This window comes from Protopterus annectens, chromosome 2.part1, assembly GCF_019279795.1.
Source record: "Protopterus annectens isolate FY-2018-M chromosome 2.part1, PAN1.0, whole genome shotgun sequence".
Taxonomy (NCBI): domain Eukaryota; kingdom Metazoa; phylum Chordata; order Ceratodontiformes; family Protopteridae; genus Protopterus; species Protopterus annectens.
Window position 1 is genome coordinate 1,939,503,063 of NC_056729.1, and position 25,665 is coordinate 1,939,528,727.

Genomic DNA, 25,665 nt, shown 5'->3' on the forward strand with positions numbered 1-25,665 from the left:
TCTTGATTAATTAGTTGAATAGAAAAAAGGGAGGACAAACAGCACTAGGTGAAGCATGAAGAAAGAAAATGGTGTGTGCAGTAAGAGTAGATGATGTGGGAAGAGGGGACAGGCGTGAAGGGGTAACAGAGACATAGTCAATATGTACGTATAAATAAAAATAGAAGTAGGAGGGAGAGAATGCAGTGAAAGTATAGTGAGGGACAGAAGTTGTTGAGGAGGTAGTTAAAGGCACAAAGGTTGTTCTTAAGGAAAACTTAAGAGACTATATCAGGTCAGACCACCACAGTAAAAAAAATAAAAACTTTAATACAATAAAGCATAAAAAGTACAAGACAATAAGCGTTTTCAAGCTAAAGGCCCTTCAGCAGATCTATTACATTAGGCCATTCATTCAGTTAACAACACCTTTCATCCAGTCAAATTAATTTAAATTGTCTATGCCCCTTTAACACCAGTTTCAGCAGTAAAATTCCATTCAACCCAGGAAGGCAATCTACTCATAGTTCTAATATCCATTTCACTTCACTTAACTCTGTGTTGTTGGATAAGTGTCCACCTTTTGGGTTAGAATATTGTATCTATAACACCATGAATACCAAAATGTCCTGGAAACTTCTCAATATGTTTGGACAGAGCAATGCTCTTTAGTCTATGTCTAATATCATTTAATTCTGTAATATTCATTGTTTTAATATCCAGTTTATTTGACCAATATAAAAACTACAATAACACACGCACACATTGCAACATATATCACATTCATCGTATGGAAACTGGCATACACCTTAAGTTCATATTTTCTCTTAGTAACAGGATGTTCAACATATTTAGTTGTAGATATTCTATGGCATGCCTTACATCTGTGGCATGGATGAGTCCCAGTCTTATTGATAATTATTCTATCCAAAACTGGTACAATCTCTCTACATATCAGTCTCTTCAGTCTTCACATTATTTTTATAACTAAATTTAGGAACTTCACCGACAATTTACAGATGTTGCCATTTGTTAGTAGGATCTTTCAACTGTTTCTAATTACTTCACAAAGTTTCTTCATATTAATGTTATATCTCAAAATGATTATAGGATGGTCCATTTTACCAGGTGCATATACCACATCACAGACATCTCGTTCACCATCTTTTTTATTTGTGAACCAAGGTTTCCCTCGTGTATTCCTTAAGAGCTTGTATCCCTCATAATACATCTTTTATATCAGCCTGTTTATAACCCGTGCTTCAAAACAAGAAAATAGCTTTTCAGTCTCTTATTCAAAATCATTACCATTGGTACATAATCTAGAAATACAAAGGGTTTGGCTTTTCACAATATTTTTAAAAATATGTTGGGAATGCACACTATCCCTCATCAAGATGGTATTCCTCGAACAGCTTTTCTTGTAAACCCTGGTTTTGACATTACAGCAGTCATCCTGAGATAATTTAACAATTTAACATCAAGAAGTTCAATCTCTGTATTTGAAAAGTGCGTAGTAAATCATAGGAAATTTGTACTGCTTTCTAGATATTGTACAAATAATCCCAGTTGCTTCTTTGTTCCTGTACACAGGAAAAGGGACAAACATCTTCCATTGATTCCTTTCACTAAAAATAATGCATCTGCCCAGTAGGGCTAAGATTTTGTTTTGTTCCTGGTTTGGAAGTGAGCTGATTGATGACCAGAATTTTTTGAGGTTATGAAAAGTGTCAGTTTGCTGGTCGGTACAGAATTATTTTTTATTAGCGATAATGAGAGCTTTTACTTTGTTTTGGAGTTGTTTGCAATGCACTAGTTTGTCAGGGCTTTTTGGAGTTTTGCCATTCATTCCAAGCCTTGTCTCTTAGTGACATTAATTGTTTGGTAGCACATGATTGCCATGGAGCATGATTGGTTTTCATTCTTTTAGTCCGAGTGGGAGCTAAGCTGTTTGGAATGGTTGGGAATTTGGTATTAAAGTGTCTTCCACCTTGGATCTTAATATGCTCAGAAAGGTCTGAATATTGAAGTTTGTAAGGTTACAGATAGTCTTGTATAAATGTGTACTAGGAGTATGTTGTGATACTCTAATGGTACAGGCTGGCAGGAGATCACTAAGAGTGTTAGGAAGGGTACCTGGCTGTGTATACTTACTTGGATAGGATATTAGAATCCACGCTAAGGTTGATCGTTTTGTGCTGTTTTTATCATAGCTTGTAGGGGATGCTACTAGTTGAGAGAAGTTGTAGTAATTTAAGGAGGCAGTGGGAGAGGTAGATGTAAGAACTATCCAATTTATGTTAACATTGCCAAGAATGGCTGTTTCATAAGAGGTATTTGTAGAAGTCCAAGACAGGAAGTTTTCAAGTGAAGGAATGTTTTGAGCTGGAAGGATGTAAATGACTACTATACACAGGTTCCTTGAATTTATTATTTTTAGAATGTTTATGAGTAGTCATTATCAAATTTAGGGATGTGGCAAGAATAAATAGTAACAGTGAAGAGACTATTGTAAAATAAGGCAATTCCACCTGCTTTTATGTAATTTGTCTAGTCTGATTAAATTATATCCCGGGGGAGTATTTTGACATCTTTTATGATAGGTTCAAGCCAGGTTGTTCCATTTCAAGAGTATTATATTTAATCATAATTTTCATTATATCACTTTCAGCTCTGTCAAACACACAATGCAATTCAATAACCATTTCTGGCTTGCGTGCAGCACCATTAGGAAAACACCAGAGTCTCAAGCCCTTAGGAAATCGGTGAAGCTCACTATTTCTAGTTAAGCAGCTGTTTTCCAGTTGTAATGTTTATATGCAAATAAGGTCTTATCAAATAAACGCAGGGAATCACTCAAAGATCTATTTCCCTCTTGTATCACAATGCGCTGATTGATGTCAGTGTCAAAGCTGAAATTATTTGATTTCCAATCAAGTAATTCAAAGGAGGTGGGAGAGTCATGAATGCAGTCTTGACCTGACTGCACCATTGGTTGGGTCAATGGTAAACCAAGACTGTTGTTCAGGGAACACCCACCAGTTCCTTGTGTGGAATGTAACCAAAGATTCGGTAATAAGTTAGAAAATTGCTTGCCAACTTGCTGTGGTAGTAGAGTCAGGTCTCCCACGGATTTAAAATTCTCCCCATTTAAATCACCATTATTCACTACTGGACCAGCACCAGGAGGCATAATAGCACAGACTTAGAACCAAAACACACAAATCCACAAACCAGGAACAACTTTCAGTATAGTCAGTAGAAGAAAAAACAGTATGAGCCAGCGACATTTAGTGTTTAAAACCAATTTAAGCACATCTGTTATTATTATTTTCAGAACGTCTTCAGAACGTATACACAACATCAAATACCAGACTTAAATAATGAAATTCAAGATCATCTGATGAGATAAAGACAGCAAGATGCATAAGTAAATTAGGAATCAATGTACAGTTTACATAATTCATTACTTAACATTAAAATGCTTCAGCTTTAAAATAGGGTTTAATGAACAAGCATCATTTAACCCATGGCCAGTTCAAGGCATTTAACTTAAGCTGCCACTTAAGTTCACAGGCTTCCAAATGTTCATCTCTTATTTTACACTGCAAGTCCTTATTCACTTGTTCAATAACATTAAAAAATTATGTAAAGCAGATTCGGCAGTGAGTTTATATAAAGCCTTCGCATTTTTCCTATTCTTAATGTCCAATAAATGTTCATATATGTGGTCTTTAAATCTTCTGGAGACTTTGCCTACAGGACAAGATAAGCATTTAGGTAGGTAAACCACATTTTTAAAACAAGAAATGTTATGATCTTTGACTCTATAATAGTACCTCTGACCACAAAACTGCCACCACCTAGTACATAAGAACACTGAGAACAATACCCACATTTAAATGCCCCATATTTCCTTTGTTTAAGTCCAAAATCTGATCTTTTATTGGACTCAAGGTAATTTTTAAACTATGCTTTTTGGGAAGTGGGCAATTTCCTGTATCCCTCTAGACCTGCACATCTGTAAATATACAAAATATAAAATCACAAAATTGGAGGCAAAGAGAAAATTGTTTGAATAATGCAATCCTCCTTCACCTACATTTACCCTTAATCCCCAAATTTTTACAAATTTTAGTATTATTAGATGTCTGTTAGCATATAATCCTTGCTCTCTTCTTCATCTTATATTCCTGTGTTCACACTTTTACAACTCGCTTACCCTAACTACATTTTCTTCACTGCAATATTCTTTTTTTTAGTTTTCTTTCTTTGACTACTTCTATTTGCCATACACATCTCTAGACATCTAATCTGTGTTGAATCTGTAGTCACTATACTTAAAATAAATCTCTTTGTATATTTTTCTCTCTCACTAAATATGTTTTGGAGCTTTTCTCCCCATGCATCTGCTGAAAAGTGTCTTGCGTGACCCAGTATAACCTTCTCAGTAACCAAATGAAAACACATAAATAAATAAATAAACAAACAAACAAATTATTTATTTATTTTACATTTGTTGCCCGGGTTAATCCGACTGAGCTGATAGCCCTTTTTCAGTGGAGGCCAAGGGAGAAAAGCTCCCTAGAAGATGCATTGCAAATCATGTAAACAATAATTTTATAACATCTCAAACAGTATAACCAAATTCTAGGCCAAATAAACAATAACTTGGAAACATCTCAAATAATATTCACAAATTATATAGCATACGGTAGTAATGAAAAAATCATGCAGGTCTAACAATAAAGTAATAATACAAATTCGATAGCAATAAGAGTTAAGAGGAGTCAGGATACAGTGTAGACAGTGTACAGTTATTGAGAATCAATAGCAATTTAAATAAAGAGGAGGCAGGATACAGAATAGGCAGCATACAGTTAATGTGAGTGTAGGTATGTCATGGAGGGTGAGTACAAGGACAGGTCCAGTAGCTTTTCAAATATTCTTCGGTTGCTGTTTTAAACTAGTTTGGTTGTATAATAGATTTAATTGCAAATGGAAGTTTGTTCCAGGAAATGGCAGGATTGAAACTATATAGGTTGCAGACAGTTTTTGAATTAGGTGTGTAAATTTGCAGCAGATCCTGGTCCGCACTGCGGAGAGGCCTATTAGGACTGTATAGAGAGATGAGAGAAGATAGATTAGGACAATAAGATGGCTGATATAAGATGGTATGAATAATTGGGAGTTGATTGAAAAGAAGCAGACGGGGGAATGCTAGCTAGTTTAGGTGTGTAAGAGAGAGACAATGATGAGATTTGTATGTTGGATGGGCTGCAAATCTAGCCACCTTGTTGTAGGTTGGTTCAAATTTAGATAAGCAGGAAGAGTTGAGATTAGTTAGAATCTGTGAGGTATGTGATAGGTTAGGTAGGAGGCAGGCTTGAGAGAGGGTTACCTTAGCTTTATTTGTAAGGAACTTATTGTTCCTGTAAAGGAGGGCAAGTTTTTGGTGAGTCTTCCTTATACAGTTATTTATGTGCAAGTCAAACTTGAGATGGTCATCAATGATGACACCTAGGAGTTTTCTACTAGTTTCAACATCAATAAGGGTGTTATTTAGAGATAATATAGAAAAAATTGATTTAAGATTGATAAAATTTTTCGGAAGAAAAAGTAAAAGCTTAGTTTTCTTAGGATTTCAGATAAGCTGGTTGTTAGCAAGTCAAGTTTCTACAGAGTTGAAGGAAGTCTGGGTGGCATTGAGGAGGTCAGTGGTTTATCAGTAGTAGTAGTGAGAACGGGTTCCTATCAGGAGACCAAATGCTTAAATTAGCGAGCACTCTTCTGTCGAACTGCAAACACCGAAGCTACAAAATGTCGAAGGCATGGAACAGAGGTTTTTTTTTCCCAGGGAAAAAAAAATTGCTGAGCTGTCCTTGGGACTTTGCTGTTTTCTCCACTGTGGTATGATCTCAGAGTTGGTATATTTAAGTTGGGCACATTGGGGTGTGTGAGGGCAAAGCCCCAAAGCCCCCCACTTTATTTAGTTTGTACATTTTTTTTTGGATCAGCGATTTTTTTCCCTGGGAAAAAAAATCACTGTTCTGTGCCTTTGACATTTTGACGTTTCTGGTTTTACAGTTCGACACAAGAGCATTCGCTGTTTTCACCATTCGATCTTCTGATATAGACCTGTGATAACTGTAGAGTCATTTGCATATTGAACAAGGGATGATAGAGGACAGGAAGTATAGAGGTAATTAGTAAAGATATTGAAAAGCAATGGACCAAGAATGGATCCCTGGGGGACACCCATTTTGACTGGGAGGGGAGGGGAGATTGCAGTCTGCCATCTCACAGACTGAATTCCGTCAGAGAGATAGCTAGAAAACCAGGCCACAGTAGAGGTAGAGAAGTTGAGGTCAGTTAGCTTATTAAGGAGACGGGGGTGAGACACAGTATCAAAAGCTTTTGACAGGTCCAGGAATAGACAGGAAACAAGTTTCTTATTATCTCTGGCTGAGGAGATAGTATTAATGAAAGATAATAGGGTAGTAGTGGCGCTGTGCTTAGGGCAAAACCCTTGTTGTGTGGGTATAAGCAAAGTTTCCTGTAGAAGGTTGTGGAGTACTTGGTACTGGATCATTTTTCAAGCACTTTAGAAAGAGGAGAGAGTATAACAATAGGTCTGAAATTAGAGATTTCAGAGGAGTTACCTCCTTTGTGCATAGGTAGAGTGTAAAATTGTTTCCAGGGAGAGGGAACCTTGGATTCATTGACAGAACGGTTAATCAGTATTGATACAGGGATAGGAAGAGAGTCAGCTGCAACTTGAAGGAAATAAGGAGGGATATATTCTGCGGAGGTAGAGCATGGTTTTAGTTTAGAGAGTAGAGATTTAATATAGTTGGTGGAAACAGGATGTAGGGAGAAGATACTGGAAGCTTTGAAGTAGGAGAGATAGCAGGAAACTTAGTAGGGTTGGTTGAAGTGGGAATAGAGTTTAGCATCTTAGAGATAGATTCAATGAAGTAAGAATTAAAAATGTTAGCTGTTTCTTCTGGAGTCTTAGTAGCACAGGGGTTGGGTGAATAGGGGTTCCCAGGGTACAAAATTTGATTGATGGAGTTCCAGAATTTTTTTGGATTAGTTTTTTGTGCAGATGGGGGGTTCTAGTAAAATTGTTTTTTTTTTTTTTTTTGTCTTTCTGGATATCCTTTTTTGTTAGATTTCTAAGTTCTTTTTATTTTTGCAGGTGGATAGGAAGGTTAGTTTTTACCCACAATTTCCACATTTTGTCTCTATTTTTTATCAAAGAGCGAGTGGCATTAGTTAGCCATGGAGATATGTTAGTTAGATTTAATTTGTATAGTGGGAAGGGGTGCAAGAGAGTTCAGAATATGTAGGAAGATATTATTAAATGGGTGACAGCATCATCTAGAGGGAGTCGTGTTAGGTGAGACCAGTTTATCCTAGAGAGGAGAGAATTAAATGTGCTAGGGCAAAAGTTAGTTAGTTTGTAGCATGTTATGTATCTATTGGTGCTTAGTGCAATGGGGGGAGAATCTAAGGACATTAACTGGGGAGTGGTCACTCAGAGAGTCAGGCAGGGTAGCTGGGTTATGATATTTATGGGGTTGTGAAACTAGTATCCAATCAATAAGAGAACTGGAGTTGTGAGATTTATTGATATGGGTGGGAGTGGAGGTAAGTTGTGTAAACCCATGTAAATTAATAGATGTTGTTGAGTTTTGTGTGCAGAGAGTTAACCAATCAATGTTTGCTTCCCCTAAGAGGATAGTTTCATTAGGAAAGTGTTGAGTGAACTAGGCAAGAATATTTTCCAGGATAGGAATATTATCCCCTGGAGGGATATAGATAGCAGCTAAGGTAATGTTGGTGAAATTGTTAGGTTTAAGGTTGACAGTTAGGATTTCAGCTGGTGGGAAGGATGGGAGAGGTTTGTCAGGACAAGTGAGAGTGAGATGGTTTGAGTAGATAATAGCTACACTACCCCCTTTTTTCTTTTGGTGGTCTAGTCAAAGTATGATGTAGCCTGAGAGGGGAATGTCTTTATCAGAGTGTTGTGGTTTCACCAAGTTTCAGTGACAGTGATGTCAAGAGAACGGTTGGCCATCCAGGCATGAAATTCACAGACTTTGTTTATTACACTTCTAGTATTTATATAGCAGAAGGCTATATATATTTTTAGGAAGATTAGTGGGACCTCCATTAACTGGGAAAATTACTCATGTACCAACACACTTGTTCAGCGTTTTCTGGAATTCATTCATTCCAATGCCCTGGACCAACTCATTCTTATCCCCACCAGGGGTAGAAATATCCTTGACCTGGTCATTACTAACATGGGTGACCATTGCTCAACACCAGTAATCAACTTCTCCTTGGTCAAATCTGACCAAAAGCTAATCACCACAGATATCCACATCCCACCCTCACCCCCCCAAAGGGAACCACCGTAAAACAACTTCTCCAAAGCCAATTTGGTGCTTCTAAAAACAGAGGTGGCTAACTTCATGACACCCATACAAATAGAAAATATGTGCATGACTGCTGAATCATGCACCAATGCACTGTATGAGCACATACACAAGTGCATGGAACAGGCCACACCAAACAGAACCAAGACGGTCTCCTCCAAAAAAAAAGGAAGCCAATCTGGTGGTCCCCCACCATAAACAAATTCTACAACAAAAGGAAAAAAACGAATGCAGAAAACGTGAAGTCCCAAGACTGGAAAAACTCCTTTGTTAGCCTCAATAAAAAACTGAGATCCATCATCAAATCCTCTAAAACTAGCTTTGAAAACAAAATTGCTGCAGATTCTAAAGACAACCACAAGGCATTCTATAGTTATGTCAAGAATCTACATGGCAATATGCAGATCTGCTCAATAGCAATACATATACAGAACCAACTGATATTGATACATACTGGCTGACAGGTTCAGTGCGAACTTTACCCCCTTTTCACCCCTACAATACCTGAGGAATGTCAAGTCCCTATTATCATGGCTACACAGGTAAAAACCACACTGTCCAAAGCCAAGAGTACAGCTTCCATGGGACCTGATAATATCCCTGGTTGTGTTCTACATGAATTACAAAGTGAACTGGCACCACAACTGAGAACCCTGTTCAGTCATAGCCTCATTTCAGGCTTTGTTCCTACCGAATGGTGCACTGTTATGGTCATCCCACTTGACAAAGGGGGGAGCGACTACAGACCCTGGGAACTACCACCCCATTAGCCTGATGAGTCTGATATGTAAGGCTATGGAGTGCATCATCATCATGGACCTTATAAATAAGGACATAGGGAATCTACACTCTCTGGACCACATGCAGTATGGGTTTGTGAACTGTAGATCATGCCTGTTCAACCGGATAGACTTCTTCGAGTCTGTCACCAGAGCTGTGGATGAAGGCAAGGTAGTTCACACAGCCTACCTAGATCTTGCCAAGGCCTTTGACACCATCCCTCACTCAGGAATCATAGATAGATTAACTTAACTAGACATAAACCCCTATGTAATAAGATGGGTTGCCAACTGGCTCACTGATAAAACCCACACTTTGAAAGTAGCGGACTCCAAATCTGACTACCGACCAGTTACAAGTGGTGTCCCACAGAGATCAGTCCTAAGGTTCTGCCCTGTTTGGCATCTACTTCTCTGAAGTTCAAGCCAACACAAAGGGACTCTGGCTGACCAAGTTTACAGATAATTGCAAACTAGGAGCCATTATTGATTCTTCAGCTGATGTAGACATTCTACAAAAAGGCCTCACTGACACCAGTGACTGGTGCCAGAACCATGGCCTTAAGCTCAATGCCAAAGAGTACATTGTCATTCCCTTTGGGAAAAATTCGGTGTCCATGAACTATCACATAGGCAGTAGTCCACTAAACACCGAAGGTGTGATAAGAGACCTGGGCACACAGGTTGACAGCAACCTCTCCTTTGATAACCACATTGACACTGTAGTCAGAAAGTCCTTCTATAGGTTCATAGGTTCATACTAGGCTATCTGCCCTGGGGCATTTATAAGCCTAGCCCGATTGTGTTTGGCTTACGCCACCCCTTGATTTGAGTATACTGTGCCCTTTTTAAAGTTTAGTTTACTGTGCCTCTGTATAATAGTGACATGGAAGTAATCCCCAGGACAAACCTATGATCCCCCATCCACTCATCAAGATTCTTCTTGAAGAGAGTCAGTGAGGTGCTCTGCCTAACATGAATTGGAATTCTATTCCAGAGCGAAGGGAGCCTCTGGGTTATGAATCTGTCCCTCCAGCATGTTCTATTTATTTCTGTGCTGAGGTTCAAGTCCTTCGAGCGCGTGGCTCTAAGGGATTTAGATTTACTGAGGTGGAGCATGTCCATTAATTCTAGGTTGGACATAGCTTTATATGTCAGGCATAGATCACCTCAAAGTAGGTGGTATGCAACAGAGTAGAGCTGGAGTTTTTTTTAACCGAGCAGCATATGGCATCTGTTTGAGTCCCTTGATCCTCCTGGTGAGGTACTTTTGGGGTCTTTCTAATTGCTGCAGGTGTCGGGTAAGGTACATCCCAAAGGGGGCATTGTATTCTATGATGGGCCTGATGAGAGATGAATAAAGGGGCATGATTACCTCTCTTGATCTAGGTGTGAATCCTTTCATGATGAGGTGGGCTATGTAGAAGGTCTTTCTAACCACTTTGGCAATGTGGTTGTCAAAGGAGAGATTGCTATCAACTTGGGTCACCAGATCCCTAATTACTTTCTCTGTACTAAATGGGTTACCACCTATGTGGTAATTTGTGGGCACATTGTTTTTGCCAAAGGGTATGACTATACACTTTTTGGCATTTAGCTTTAGACCATGGCTCTGGCACCAGTTATCCGTCTCTGCGAGACCTTTTTGAAGGATGTTTGTGTCAGCTGGTGAGTCGATTATGGCGCCCAGTTTGCAGTCATCTGCGAACTTGGTGAGCCATAGTCCTCCCACGCTGGCCTGTACCTCAGAAAAGTAAATACCAAACAAGAGAGGTCCCAGGACAGAACCTTGTGGGACGCCACTTGTGACCGGTTTTGAGTCTGACATGGCTCCAGCAACTCTGACTCTGTGGGTTCTGTCTTTGAGCCAGTTTGCGACCCATCTTGTGACATAGGGGTTTATATTTAGGCTGGATAGCTTATCTATGATGCCCGAGTGGGGTATTGTGTCAAATGCCTTTGCAAGGTCCGGATAGGCTGTGTGGACTACCTTACCTTCATCTATGGCCTTGGAGACTGTTTCAAAGAAGTCGACCAGGTTCAAAAGGCAGGATCTGCCCTTGACAAAGCCAAATTGGGTAGGATCTAGTGTCTGTAGGTCCCCAATGTCTTTGTTTATGAGTTCCATGATGATCCTCTCCATAGCCTTGCATACTAGGCTAGTCAGGCTTATGGGGCAATAGTTTCCAGGGTCCACAGAGGTGCCACCTGTGTGGAATGAGACTACTGTTGCTGTACTCCATTCTTTGGGCACATATCCTGTAGTGAGGCTGAGATTGTACAGCAGTTTTACTTGAGGGATTAGTTCTTCTTGGAGTTCATGTAGGACGCAACTCGGGATGCCATCTGGTCCCATGGAAGCAGTGTTTTTTGCTTTGGAGAGGGCGGCCTTCACCTGAGCATCAGAGATGTTTGGGAGGCTGCACTCTGCTGGGATAGATACTTGCTCTTTTGGGGGGGGGGGGAGAAGTTTGCACTGAACCTGTCTGCCAGGATATTGGCGGTCTGTGGATTCAGTGTATTTTTTGTCATTTAGAATCAACTCAGAACAAGTCTGGGAGTTGCATCCCAGGTTCCTAACATAACTGAAAAAGGCTTATGATTGTCTTTAGTGTCCTGTGCAATTTTTTTCTCGAAGCTGACCTTGGAGGATTTCATGAGGGATCGTAATTTTTTGCTAGTACTGATCAGAGATGCCTTCCCTTTAGGGATTTTGCTCTATCATGTAGTAGCTTCCTCCTTCTGTTGTACAGTTTATTTATGGCTGGGGTCCACCAGACTGGATGCCTTCCTTTGGATGATTGGGTCTTGATTTTGTTTGGGATAGCATGATCCATGCATTCCTGGAGATGTCCGTAGAATGCATTTATATAGGATTCTGCAGTTTGGTCCATAGTTTCCACTGGCCCTGGGGTCTTGAAGGATTCCACTTCAGTTTTGAGAAGTGCGAAGTTTGCTTTTGAGAAGTTTTTCACTGTAGTTTTCTGGGCTGGGGGTGGGGTCGTGATGTGGATATCCAGTTAAATTAATTTATGGCCTGTATCTTACCAATGAGGGATATACTTCTGGTATGGAGCATAGAGTCCCCATGTTGGTAATGATCCGGTCTAGTATGTTTTCCCCTCTTGTGGGAGTGGTGACTAGTTGTTCCATAGCATTTGAGTTTATAAATTCCAGGAACCTTTGGGCTAAGGTGCTGGGGCTTGAGTAATGCTCTCAGTCAATGTTTGGGTAGTTGAAGTCTCCCAATATAATGGTGTTCGGAGAGATCTTAGTGTTCTCCAATGTTTTCGGGAAAGCCGAATGGGATTCCTGACTTTGAGAGGGTGGTCTGTAGTATGCTATAAACTGAAAAGCAGTCTTGCCCACTGTCAGTTGCACATGGATGGTCTCCGATACTTCTTGCAATGCCACTAACCTGGAGGTGTGGATATCCTTGATAAATATGGAAACTCCCCCTCCTTTTGTGGTTCAGTCTGGGTTTTGGGGCCGAAAAGCATGATATGAGGTATAACCTGGTAGTGCTGGGGTGCTCTCTGGAGCCTTGAACCAGGTTTCTGTCACTGCACAGATATCAATGTTCTCCATACTGAAGAGAGCTTTGAGTGCATGCATCTTGAGGTTAAGACTTCTGGCATTTAGCAGCATTACCCTTAGTTTCTTGTTCCTTGTGCTGTCTATGGAGGTGGGTTTGACTTTTGAGCCTTGCCTAAAAAAGGCACTATGGGGGTAGCAAGAGCCTTTGCCAATATCCGAAAGCCCAGGGGTGACAGGTGCAAGCCATCCCTAGCAAAGCAATGTGGCTTGTCGAGCATGTCATCCCAGGCTGACAGACACTGGATCCCCTTTGAATGACACCAAAATGTTAGCCAATTGTTAAAATCGATCATTTTGTCTTTATACTGTGGCATCATTCTAGGTGAGGGTAAGATGCTGCTCAAGGTCAGGGTCATACCAGCCTGGGCTACATGATCAGAGAGCTCCTCTATGTCTCTTTTCATGTAGTCGAGGGAGGTACGTCTCAGGTCATTCATGCCAGCATGTACAATGACTGAGTCATATTTGTATTTGCTTTGGAGTGACCTGAGTGCTTTCATTATGTGGCAGATCCTAGCGCCCGACAGGCAGCTCACTGTGACCTTCTCTTTATTCAGCCTGGTGAGCTGGACGTCAGTGTGTCTGACAATAGAGTCACCTTTTACAAGGGTATCAGGTGTGTTATTCAGCCTTAAGGGCTGTGACTGCTTGGCACACTGACTTGGTGTGCTATGTGTTGTACGTGTTTTGTTTTGGGGTAGAGTTTGCTTGGATGTCTGCTTTGGAGGCGTCTGTTGCTTAGGTAGATTTTTATTTAGAGCCTCCGAGTATGTTTTTGTGTTTTTATGTGTTTGGTTCGCTGTTGTGGTGGGACTATGTGATACTGGAATTGTGTTGTGTGAGGTTACCTTCTCCTCCTGACTGGTTACACCAGTTTTGAGATGAGAGAGCTCAGCCTCCAGTTTGGCTAAATGGTTGCATCTCTCACATATATTTGAACCTGTTTGAAGGAGGAGAGGGTTGTCCGTGTACATGAGACAGTTGTAACATTGCCTCAAAATTCCCAGATTCACCAGCTGGACTGGAGAGGAAACCATTGACTGACCTTTGGACATGCTAGAGTAATATAGGGAACTGAATTAAAATGGACCAATAGGGGACAAGGTAATTGTAGAGAGTATAAGAGTAAGTAGTGCTTATGGTTTATTAATGCTAACTTGTAAGATTACTTATTTGGACCAGTGAGGGGCCTTAGAATGAGAATATGGTGTTTAATTTGAGAGATAGAGCAGTTCTAAGGGAAAAAGTGAAGAGCAGACTTTGTGGAGCCAGGAATAGTTTAAACCCAATTAGGCAGCGCTGCCCGATGTTGCGCTATGCGCAAAAACGCTTAAAACCGCGCAAAACAGGGTTTTAAGAGAGGGAGATCAAGGAGTTTGGAACTGACCCAAAATGGCCAATAAAACTACAGTTTCAAGGCAGTAACCACTCCCACAGGGGCAGGCAGGCTGCTCAATGTTTATCACTCCCACTGATGAACACAGAGACTTCCCTTTAGCCCAAGCAAACAATGGCCTCCAAGAAACTTACAAACAGTTCAGCACAGCAAATCTGTAACTGAACTTTTTTTAATCTCAGAAAAGTGGGAAAAAAGCAAGATTTTTTTGTTTTTTTTGGTTTTTTTTAAGGAAAGCAGAGGTTCACAAGTATCAATAAGTTAGAACAGTGCAGTAAATGACCCCACACTTGAGTGCTAGGCCAGAGACAGATAAAATGCAAGTTTTAAGAAAAAAATGATTTTAAAAATAAGTGCAGGCAGGAAATTCAGTAATCAGCTCTAGGTTGTATTCTAAATACAGTTACCAACACAGAAATCAAGTTTAACAAGCCAGAAAATGCTCAAAAGTAGGCGGCAATGCAGAAAAACTTAACAAATAATCTGAAGCAAAATACTTAAAATCTCAAAAGTGGCTCCTTTCTTCTCTCAGCATTTTCTCCTCTTGGTGGGTGCTTCACCAACAGCCAACAAGTTCAGAAAGATGCCAAAACCACAAGGCAATTGGGTTTTAAGAGAGGGAGATCAAGGAGTTTGGAAATGACCCAAAATGGCCAATAAAACTACAGTTTCAAGGCAGTAACCACTCCCACAGGGGCAGGCAGGCTGCTCAATGTTTATCACTGCCACTGATGAACACAGAGACTTCCCTTTAGCCCAAGCAAACAATGGCCTCCAAGAAACTTACAAACAGTTCAGAACAGCAAATCTGTAACTGAACTTTTTTAAATCTCAGAAAAGTGAGAAAGTTTTTTTAAGGAAAGCAGAGGTTCACAAGTATCAACAAGTTAGAACAGTGCAGTAAATGACCCCACACTTGAGTGATAGGCCAGAGACTATGTGGCACATCTCATTACAAAAGATTTCTCATCCAGGAAGACAGAGGTCATAATGCCTCTCTACTCATCCCTCATTAGACCTATTATAGAATACAATACCCCATCTGGTATGTACCTCACTAGACACTTACAACAACTGGAAAGCCCACAAAAATACCTCACTAAGCCCAGGTCGTAGGGCCTCTCGCAAAAAACAATCAGTGAGCAGGAGCCTCAACTGAGGCAGTAAAAATATGCAGTATGTAGACAGACAGAAGGAGAGCAACACACATGCAATGTGTGACTGTTTATAGAGTAACAAGGAAGAAAAAGCAGGAGGCAAGGCTTCAGAGAAATAAATAAATAAATAAATAAATAAAACAAATAAATGTATAAACTACCAAGAAGTAGTGGCTTCTAAGACAGGCCACTATGACTTAGTTATGAATCTACTTAAATTTATCTAACGCACTATTTATTAACATCAAATTCATTGACACACTTTTATATATTCATATACATTTATGTATATATGAGGCTAAGTTCTCCTCAAATCCATTAACTATTATTCCACAAATGATTGACAATTAATCTTGAAATCTTTGAACAGCATAAGCATCAATCCACAAAGGTTCAACAAAACATGTAAAATTTTTTCTGCTGGGGGACAACCACCCTATGTTTTCCACTCACCCCTGCTAATTATACAACAGTCACATGCAGCAGCCCCCATTCAAACAAACTAAATCAGAATGACTTTATGAATGAGTACAATGTCCAGCATTTATGTCAAGGGCATGAACCTCTCCATACCAAGTCTATTAAAAAAATATTAACTAAAGCTAGTATAAATAGAAGCCTGGTAACTATTAAGTACATGCAGACCAAAGGTCTACAGCAAAGAAAACCAATGTCATTATTCTCTCCTGCATCTGCCGTCACCCCTCTACTTATATATTACTTCCATAGTTGCACACCCATGTAGAAGTCAGAAACTTTGTGAGCTGTGCTATTCTATAATAACACAGTTCATGTTACACCGGCTCCATATGCATTTCAGAGTGAAAGAGTTATTTACCTAACTTGGGGTATTACATGACTATTATCTTGGACCCCAGTGAGGCACCCCCCCCCCCCACACACTGACTTGGTATTGGCACACTTACAGCATTTAAGGACAATTCTGACATTCCAAACATACAAATGTGCTCTGCTCAAGAAATCACTAAAAATATAACACGGCTCTTTAAGTCTAATATGCAAGAACGTTATAGAAATTTAAGCACAAAAGCCCATAACAGTATCTATAGAATGCTGTTAAGCTTTCCAGATGAGTTATAAAACAACACTGAATAAGAAATACTCAAACGAGGAGTTACGATCCACACTGATTAATATGCACTCATGTCCGCCACATAAGCAGTTGCAGCAACAAAATTCTGGAACCTCTGACTTTAAAGAAAGGCTGCTAACCCTGGTAGAGTGAAGGGATGGGTGCGTAAAGTATGCATAGACCAGCTCTGTGGGGCCTTCACAAAAATTTTCAACCTATCTCTGTCTAAGTCTACTGTTCCAAAGTCAACTATGATCATTCCACTGCCAAAGAAACCTGTCATCGGTATTCTCAATGACTACCATCCAGTGGCACTTAGTCCAGTCGTCATGAAGTGTTTTGAACAACTAGTTCTGTGACAGATCAAGGACAGTCTCCCAGCTATCTTGGATGCACACAGATTGGCTTACAGAGCAAATAGGTCTATGGAAGATGCCATCTCCACTGCCTTACACACAGCACTTTGTAATCTTGACCTGCAAGGGCGCTATGTGAGGATGCTCTTTGTTGACTTTAATTCAGCTTTTACCACAGTTATCCTGGATAGACTGGTCACTAAACACTGTAGCCTAGGACTTCCAGAAACTACCTGCCACTGGATTAAAGACTTTTGACTAACCATCATCCACTGGTTAGACTAGGCCCGTATCTCTCCTCCACTCTCAGACTAAACACTGGTGCTCCACAAGGCTGTGTGCTGAGCCCCCTTCTGTGTACTCTTTACACCGACAACTGTGTCCCTTCACATTCTACTAATACCATCATTAAGTTCCGGGCAACACCACAGTGGTTGGACTTATTTCAGGAGGAGATGAGAAAGCATTATAGAGATGAAGGTCAAAAGGTTGTATTTTCTTTGAATGTGGGTTTCAGTCCCATTTCAATGAATGAGTTTCAAGGGCAAAGAAGTTTACTGTTAAAGATAATTCTGTTTTCATAGTGAGACTGTATTGTTTTGTTTAGCAAATGTATATAAGTGTTTGTGCCATAAAATTTGAAATAAAAGTTTTAAATTAAATCCAAATAACTGTAATCATTGCAGAAGAAAAGAAGAAAATGTTATCCACACTGACAGGTTTGAATTCTGTTTGTGGTAGCTGGGGCAGAATAGCCAAGTAATGGGACACTGGAATGGTTGTGGTGGCTGGGATGCTGATGCGGGGGCGGGGGGATTGAGCGGCTGCTAGGTACTCTGATCCATTTCCCTGCCTAGACCTCATTGGACCATGATCTGGCTTTGGTTTAGGCTGCTAGAGGTATGACATTCCACAATACATAGGTGTTAATAAGTTAAACTAAAACTTCTTGATAACAAAATCAACACTAACAATATGAAAAAAAGAGGCACCACAAGAAAAAGCTGAAAATGGGTTTGGAAAAGAGCACAGATGAGTGCTAAGCACTAATGGATGTATATAAATGCATATAAATAGCTGTAAATATATAGACATATATGTATACATCTATCTAGTTATCTATAGATTAGCTACATATATGTGTGTGTGTGTGTGTGTGTGTGTGTGTGTGTGTGTGTGTGTGTGTGTGTGTGAGTGTGTGTGCGTGTATACATACATAAACACATGAAAAAAATCAGTTTATTACCAATGTTATATTACATTTCACTTTATTTTCAGCTGTAATTAACTACATAGTCCTATTTTATTGAAAATAAATGTCTAATAGAACAGTTTAACAGTTTTGAAATACTATAAAGTTACACATCAAGCCAATGAGTTGCATAATAAATATAACTAGAGTAGGTTCGAAAGACATTTCATTTCCAACAATGCATGAGTATTTCACAAGTATAAGTCATTCTTCCCTTATAGACTGAAAATGTAGATCAGATAATGGATGATTTTAGAATACCCTAAGCCAATTTCATTAAATGGACAATGGAAGATCAACTAATTAGCATTTTCACGGAACTTTTGGATGGCAGACATATAACAAATGCTGTCCAGTGAAACTCATTGAGTTGATTTTCACATCATGATGTCCTGTTCTACAAATGGAACCAGTCAAGAACAAGAAACCAGGTTTTCCTGTACTTCCTAGTTATGAAACTAATAAATAATAATATACCAGTTATTAAATATTTGAGTTGTGGTGTTTTTTCCAGTTTGTATATATGCATGTGTGTGCATCTAATGCGTGTGTGTGTGTGTGTGTGTGTGTGTGTGTGTGTGTGTGTGTGTGTGTGGCCATGCGTGCGTGCGTGTGTGTGTGTGTGTGTGTGTGTGTGTGTGTGTGTGTGTGTGTGTGTGTGTGTGTGTGTGTGTGTGTGTGTGTGTGTGTGTGTGTGTGTGTGTGGCCATGCATGCGTGCGTGCGTGCGTGCGTGTGTGCGCGTGTGTGTGTGTGTGTGTGTGTGTGTGTGTGTGTGTGTGTGTGTGTGTGTGTGTGTGTGTGTGTGTGTGTGCAAATTGTTAAAACAGACTAAATGTAAAGTAGATTCACACTTCATTTTTCATGGTGTACAGCAACTCAGAAATGATGGGTATTATTAATTAAGCACTAGAAATGGATTGTAAAATTTGAGTATGAAGAATAAAATATGTGTGTTAAATTGTCTTAACACATACTCTGATTAATGAATATGCCAGCACTTTCTAGAGCTGATGAATTGCTCATTTCATGTCCCACTCTCATAAACCACCACAATATTTCTGCTTCATTGAAATGCTGTTCCCAAAGGTTCTTGTTTGAAATTTTAGGGTCTTGATAAGGTCTTCTGACATAACATATATAATATCAGTCCTGAAGGTCCAATATACGAAAAAAAATGAAGGGGACAGATGAATGACATTGCTTCGTTTTTTTTTCTGTCTGAAAGGCGAATAAAATCTGAAATGTTCTCATTTGCCTAATAATAATATGGCTATATTACATCCATTTACAACAATCATTTAATAATCTGGTAGTATTGTTTTTATAAGCCTGATGATTACACGGTTGCACTTTCATCAGCTTTAAATTACAAAGTTTTCACATGCAGTGAGACATGATTAGTACAACATGTCTTATAAAGTACTACTCCTAAACTTTCATAAAGCACACTAAATGACTCAAGTGCATTAATCTAAAGAATTTTGCCTTGTATCGCATGTCACAGTATATGTTTGTAGATATTGTATTGCTGTAGTGTTTAATTACACCTTTTTTAATGTGAGCAGCGAGAAAAACTGTCTGAGTTTAACTTCAACAGACTATATGTTAAGTTGAAATCCTAAGTAGCCTACTCATTGATTTAATATAAAAATATAATCATTACTTGGTAGGGTGACCAGGTTTCTTTTTTTTTTAATTTCTTTAGGAATTAAATCACATGCCTTTGGTAATTTATTTTCTAATTTTCTTTCAGCTGATGCCTTAAGTGTTACAACATGATGTCATAAGACCATGTTTTCAAATTTCAAGGTTTGATAGCTATTGTTTTGGTGTACTCCTGCTGTTCCACTAATTGTAGCTCCAAGACACAACTTGAGAAGAAAACAATAATTTTGTTTGAAAAGTAATTAATTTTGTTGTCTTTATTGATATTGTGGTTGTCTTTAAGTCTCTAGTAGGTTAATAGGTGCATACTAGACTAACGACCATAAGGGCCCTTTTAAGAAACTTGATTTTTATAGTGGTGATTTACTGAGTGCCTCTGTCCATCAGTGATGTGGGAGCAAGATCAGGGGTAAATTTAAGATTACCCATCCATTGTTCCAAGTTGTCTTTAAATAGGAAAAGAACTGGAAACACTCTAAAACAACAGATATTTAATCCAAGTTCAAGTTTGCTTAGCGAACATGAACTTGGATTAAATATTTGTTGTTTTAGAGTTTTTCCAGTTTTCTTTTTCTTTTTGGGTTTGATTTTGTGACTGAGAACTGGTTAACTGCCTCACAGCTGTTTTTTTTTTTTGGATGTTGTCTTTAAATAGGGTTAGGGTGGAACTTTGTTTTATGTGAGCCTGTTCAAGAGAATGTGAATTCTCTGAGAGTCATCTGTGTCTGCAACATATTGTATTCATGTTACTAGCAAAATATAAGTATTTTGATCTAGTAGTTATGATGCTGTTTGTTTTATGGATCTGCAAAACATTCATCAAAACAGGGTACAAGGATGCCTTTTACACCAGGCAATGATCACCTCTCAGTAGTCTGTTAGATACAGAATAAATAGACTGGGCTTTGAGGTGATCAACATAGGACATTGTATTTACTCCTTGTATTATTTTTGTAAGGAACTTCCGTGAATGTTTCAGTTCCTGGATGTCTCTGGTCGGGTACATACCAAAGGGTGCATTATACTCTATGATGATTCTGATGAGGGCCAGGTACAGTGATATAACGACCTCTCTGGACATATATGCCATACTCGAACTATAATTTGAGCAACGTAGAAATATATTCTTACTACCCTGGACACATGTTGGTTGAAAGTTAGGTTACTATATACATGAGTTCCCAGATCACTGACTAGGGAATCACCTATTAGGGGTGTTACCCAGGGTGACTGACTTCTCAAAAGGTACTATAATGCATTTCTTGGCATTGAGTTATAAACCGTGGCTTTGTCATCAAGAGTTTCTCTGAGTCAGACCTTCTTGGATGGTGTTCTCATCTTGGGAGGATTCAATGACTGCTCCCAGTTTGCAGTCATCATTGAACTTGGTCAGTCAGAGGCCTTTGACATTGGCTTTGACCTCTGAGAAGTAGATGCAATTGTCTAGGAGAAGCAGGGTGAACACAGCATCCCAAGGGACTCCACTGGTTACCAATCATTTTGTGGAGATGACCTCACCGATCCTCTCCTCTTAGGTCTTATCCATGAGCCAGATAGCTATCCAGCATGTTATAAAGGTTTTATGCCTACTTCCATAAGCTTGTTGACAATGGTTGAGAGGGGTGTTGTGTCAAATGCTTTAGCCATATTTAGGTAGGCAGTATGCACCACCATGACTTCATGCATTGCCTCAGTGACCTTTTAGAAGACGTCCGTCAGGTTTAGTAAGCATGACCTTCCTTTGAAAAAGCCAGACTTGGATGGATCCAGTGTCTGGATGTCTCCTATGTCCTTGATAATTTCTGTGATAATTCTTTCCATAGCTTTGCAAATGAGACTAGTCAGATTAATGGGTCTGTAGTTTCCAGGATCTGCTGAAGGTCCTCCCTTATGATGACCATCGCAATCCTCCATTCTCATGGCACAAAGCCTGATTTAAGACTATAGTTAAATAGCGACTCCAGTTCTGATAAGTCATAATTTGAACAGTTATCTGGGACCATTGAGGTTGTGTTCTTGGCTTTATTGAGTGCTGCCAGTACATGTCCCCTTGTTGTAGCTGGAGGGGATATGTTTGAGGGTATTTCATGGGTGATGTTTGGGGATGACAGGGGGGTAAAGCTGGAACTAGAGGTGCAGGGGGGCTTGCCCTTTCATTTTACTTTTTTTTAAATTTTGTTTTATTACATTTTTGAAGAATTAACTGTTCGATTTCTAAAGGTCAACCTTTAGAGATTCGAACATTTAAGCGTTCGTCTATGTAATGTAGACCCAGACTATGCTATGAGGGAGGACAAGGGATGACTTGGACAAAGTACAATTCTAGCAGGTTGTTATGGGATGCATGATGTAGCAGACTGACAAGGGTGAATCCAATGATCCAAGGTTCTGAAGCAGATAGACTCCTGTGATGTACTCAAACAAAAACATAACAGTACATTGTAATGTGCTGCTTGATATACCTGTAAAAATAAGTCAAAAGTAAGAATTCACAGAAAATGCCTTGCAAATGTGTATAGTTATTTTGTTATTGCTATATTGCCAGAGTTAAGGGCAGCAGTGGACAGTTACTGTCATCTTACATCTGTTTGCATGGCGCTAATGGGCATAAAATGAAGTAGTCAAACAATCAGACAGGAAGACCACAGCCAAAAGACTTACTTCTTGGCAAGATGACTTCCTCACACATTGAAGAAAGTAAATGATACACTGCAAATCAAACAATAATACACGCTCTCAAAATCCTTCTAAGTAAATATATAAGAATTCCATTTAGCAAAATTTCACCACTCTATATTGATATTTTTAGGGAGAAAATCCAAATTAAGCTGAGATAATTGACTTTTTCCTTTTTTCTTTTTTTTTGTTGGTATATTTTATCAAATGAAGATTCTATGTGATTCCAAAACAAGCAGGTTCCACATAATTATAACTGATGACATAACAGAAATATGGATTTTCTTGTTTTGATTTATGTTCTGGCTTTATTGTAAATCCATCTGTCCACAACCCGTTTTTCCCATTTTTGCACATGAGGTCAGGGTGTCACTTGAACTGTGACAATCATCTAGAGCCAAGGATTACACCACGGGGTGGTTAGCCCTGCCATGTTAGTTCTTCCACACCACACACACACACACACACACACACACACACACACACACACACACACACACACACACACACACACACACACACTCACACCTTTAGCCAATTTAAAATAATCCACCTACTTATGTCTTTGGAATATGGGATGAAATTGGAACACCTGGAGGAAACCTACACAAAGGCAGGAAGGACATGCAAACTCTGCACAGAAGGTACCCCAGCTGAGAATCGATCCCGGGAACCTCTTGTTGTGAAGCAACAACACTATCTGCTGCATTGCTGGGCCACCCCAGTATGTTACCTGAAATTATATGCAAAATGTGTGAATCCACTAAGCATGTGGGCACAAAATGAAAGTTGTAGGATTCACTACATGGTCCTCCACCTTCTAGAAAAATGTGCCACTTTTCTGTATATGTATACCTGGTGGGTATGGTTTAAAAATACCTTACAGAGGTTTTGGCACCCTATGTATGATACTTTGATTCAGTAGAGGCATAACTGCTTTGCAGGTATAAGGAAATTATATATACAAGTGTATGCTGGAGAGGTCCTTTTTATTCATCTTTTTAAAATGACAATAAATGCGGAGGGGGTGATAAATTATTTTTTTTTGTTATTTATACTTCAATTCAAGATTATAAATAAAAAATATATATAAATAACCCTGTTAAAATAATTATCAGCAAAAGATGCACTACTTAGGAGCTTGGCAAAGGGTTGGATTCCAAAACAGATGGGGTGTGGAGTAATGCACAAAGCTGAGCAGTTACTTCACATGTATGTAAATGGGGACTGCCAGAACCCTGCTCCTGAATCCAAAAGGGGAATTAGACTTACCTCACAGAAAACATTTAACAAATGGCTTGCAAATGAGACAGAGCCATGGACAGTGCATATGTTCAGGTGTTTGTAATTCAAACTATTTCTTGAACACCTTTGGGGACAGCTCATACTATGCTAATGTTAAAAATGGAAGCCTTTCACTGGTGGGCTAATGACCCTAAATGCTCACCGTCCTCTTGAGTTAGCTGATTACATGCATGAACAACATGCTGCTGATAGTGCTCTTGTGCTGTATGACCTTATGGGATTATAGCTTATTTGTGTAGTGAGCACACTTCCAGGCTTCTGCTATTATACATGTGCATGTGATGTCTATATAGCTCAGCTACGCCAGGCAGCTGGTTTGCCCTTTGCATCTTTCATCATGTGGAGAGGGCATGATCTGTAATGCTGAGTATTAGAAAAGACAGTTGGAAGTTGCAGCATAATATTTTTAACTTTGCATTTGCCTACTATGCTGTGCCATTTGTAAGACATGTTTAGTAATTTAGCTTTCTTACTCTGTGTCACTCCTGTAGGTAATGAACCCAACTCTCAACTTCTTACCACCATAGGTATCCCACAAAGCTAAATACTGGGCCCACTTCTCTTTTCTATCTTTACCAATAATCTATATAGCTCAACCCAGCATGCTGCACTTATCCAATATGCAGATGATTTGACTTTAATCTGCGCAGTCCCATCTCCAGCAGTTCTGCAACAACTCACCCAGGAAACCTTTAACTCTGTAGAAAAAATGGATTTCTGATATCCAGCTCATCCTAAACCCCAATAAGACTAAATTACTACTATTTACCCCTAACAAATCAAAATCTGTTCCCCTCCCCTTCACCATCACCTCTAAAGATGGCACTGCCATTTCCCCTTCTGACCATACCAAACTGCTCTGTATTGAAATTGATAATAATCTTCACTTCAATGGCCACAACTCACAAACCATCAAAAAGGCTCACAAAAAATGGGCATATTATATAGGCTCAAAAACTTTCTTTCAGACCAAGCAAGAGTCACACTAGCGCAGACTCACCTATTGTCCACACTAAGGAATGCAGCACCAATTTTCACCCACATCAGAAAAATAGAGCTAGACAAACTGGAATCATGTTACAATAGGATCGCCACGTTTGCTAAAAACACCACCTTCAGAACACATCACTGTGTTGCTCTAAGGGACCTAAATTGGCAAGAAATACCTCAACAACTTAATTACCACCACCTAGATACTGCCTACAATATTCTTTAATACCCTGATAAAACCCCATAGCTAACCCAACTATTTACCCACTACACAGAAAATTGCCATCTCCGATCTAGTGACAAATCTCTTCTCTGTATCACTAGAGCAAACAATATTGCAGGAAAAGTGCTATATTCCCATACAATTGCTAGAAACAGGAATTGCCTTCCAGCTTCCCTGACCACTGCCTCCACCACCTCACACTTCAAAAACCTCCCTCAAATCACATCTGATGAATACCTGGCTATGTCCTTGCATTACTTAAACTTCACATCACATGTGATGAATACCTGGCTATGTCCTTGTATTACTTAAACTTAAATCACATCTGGTGATTACCTGGCTATTTCCTTGTATTACTTAAACTTCACATCACATCTGATGAATAACTGGCTATGTCCTTCTATTACTTAAAATTCACATCAAATATGATGAATACCTGGCTATGTCCTTGTATTACTTAAACTTCACATCACATCTGGTGACTTGGCTATGTCCTTGTATAACTTAAACTTCACATCCCATGTGATGAATACCAGGCTATATCCTTGTATTTCTTAAACTTGACATCACATCTGATGAATACCTGGTTATGTCCTTGTGTTACTTAAACTTCACATCATATCTGATGAATACCTGGCTATGTCCTTGTATTACTTAAACTTCAGATAACATCTGATGAGTACCTGGCTATGTGCTTGTATTACTTAAACTTTACATCACATCTAATGAGGATCTGGCTATGACGTGG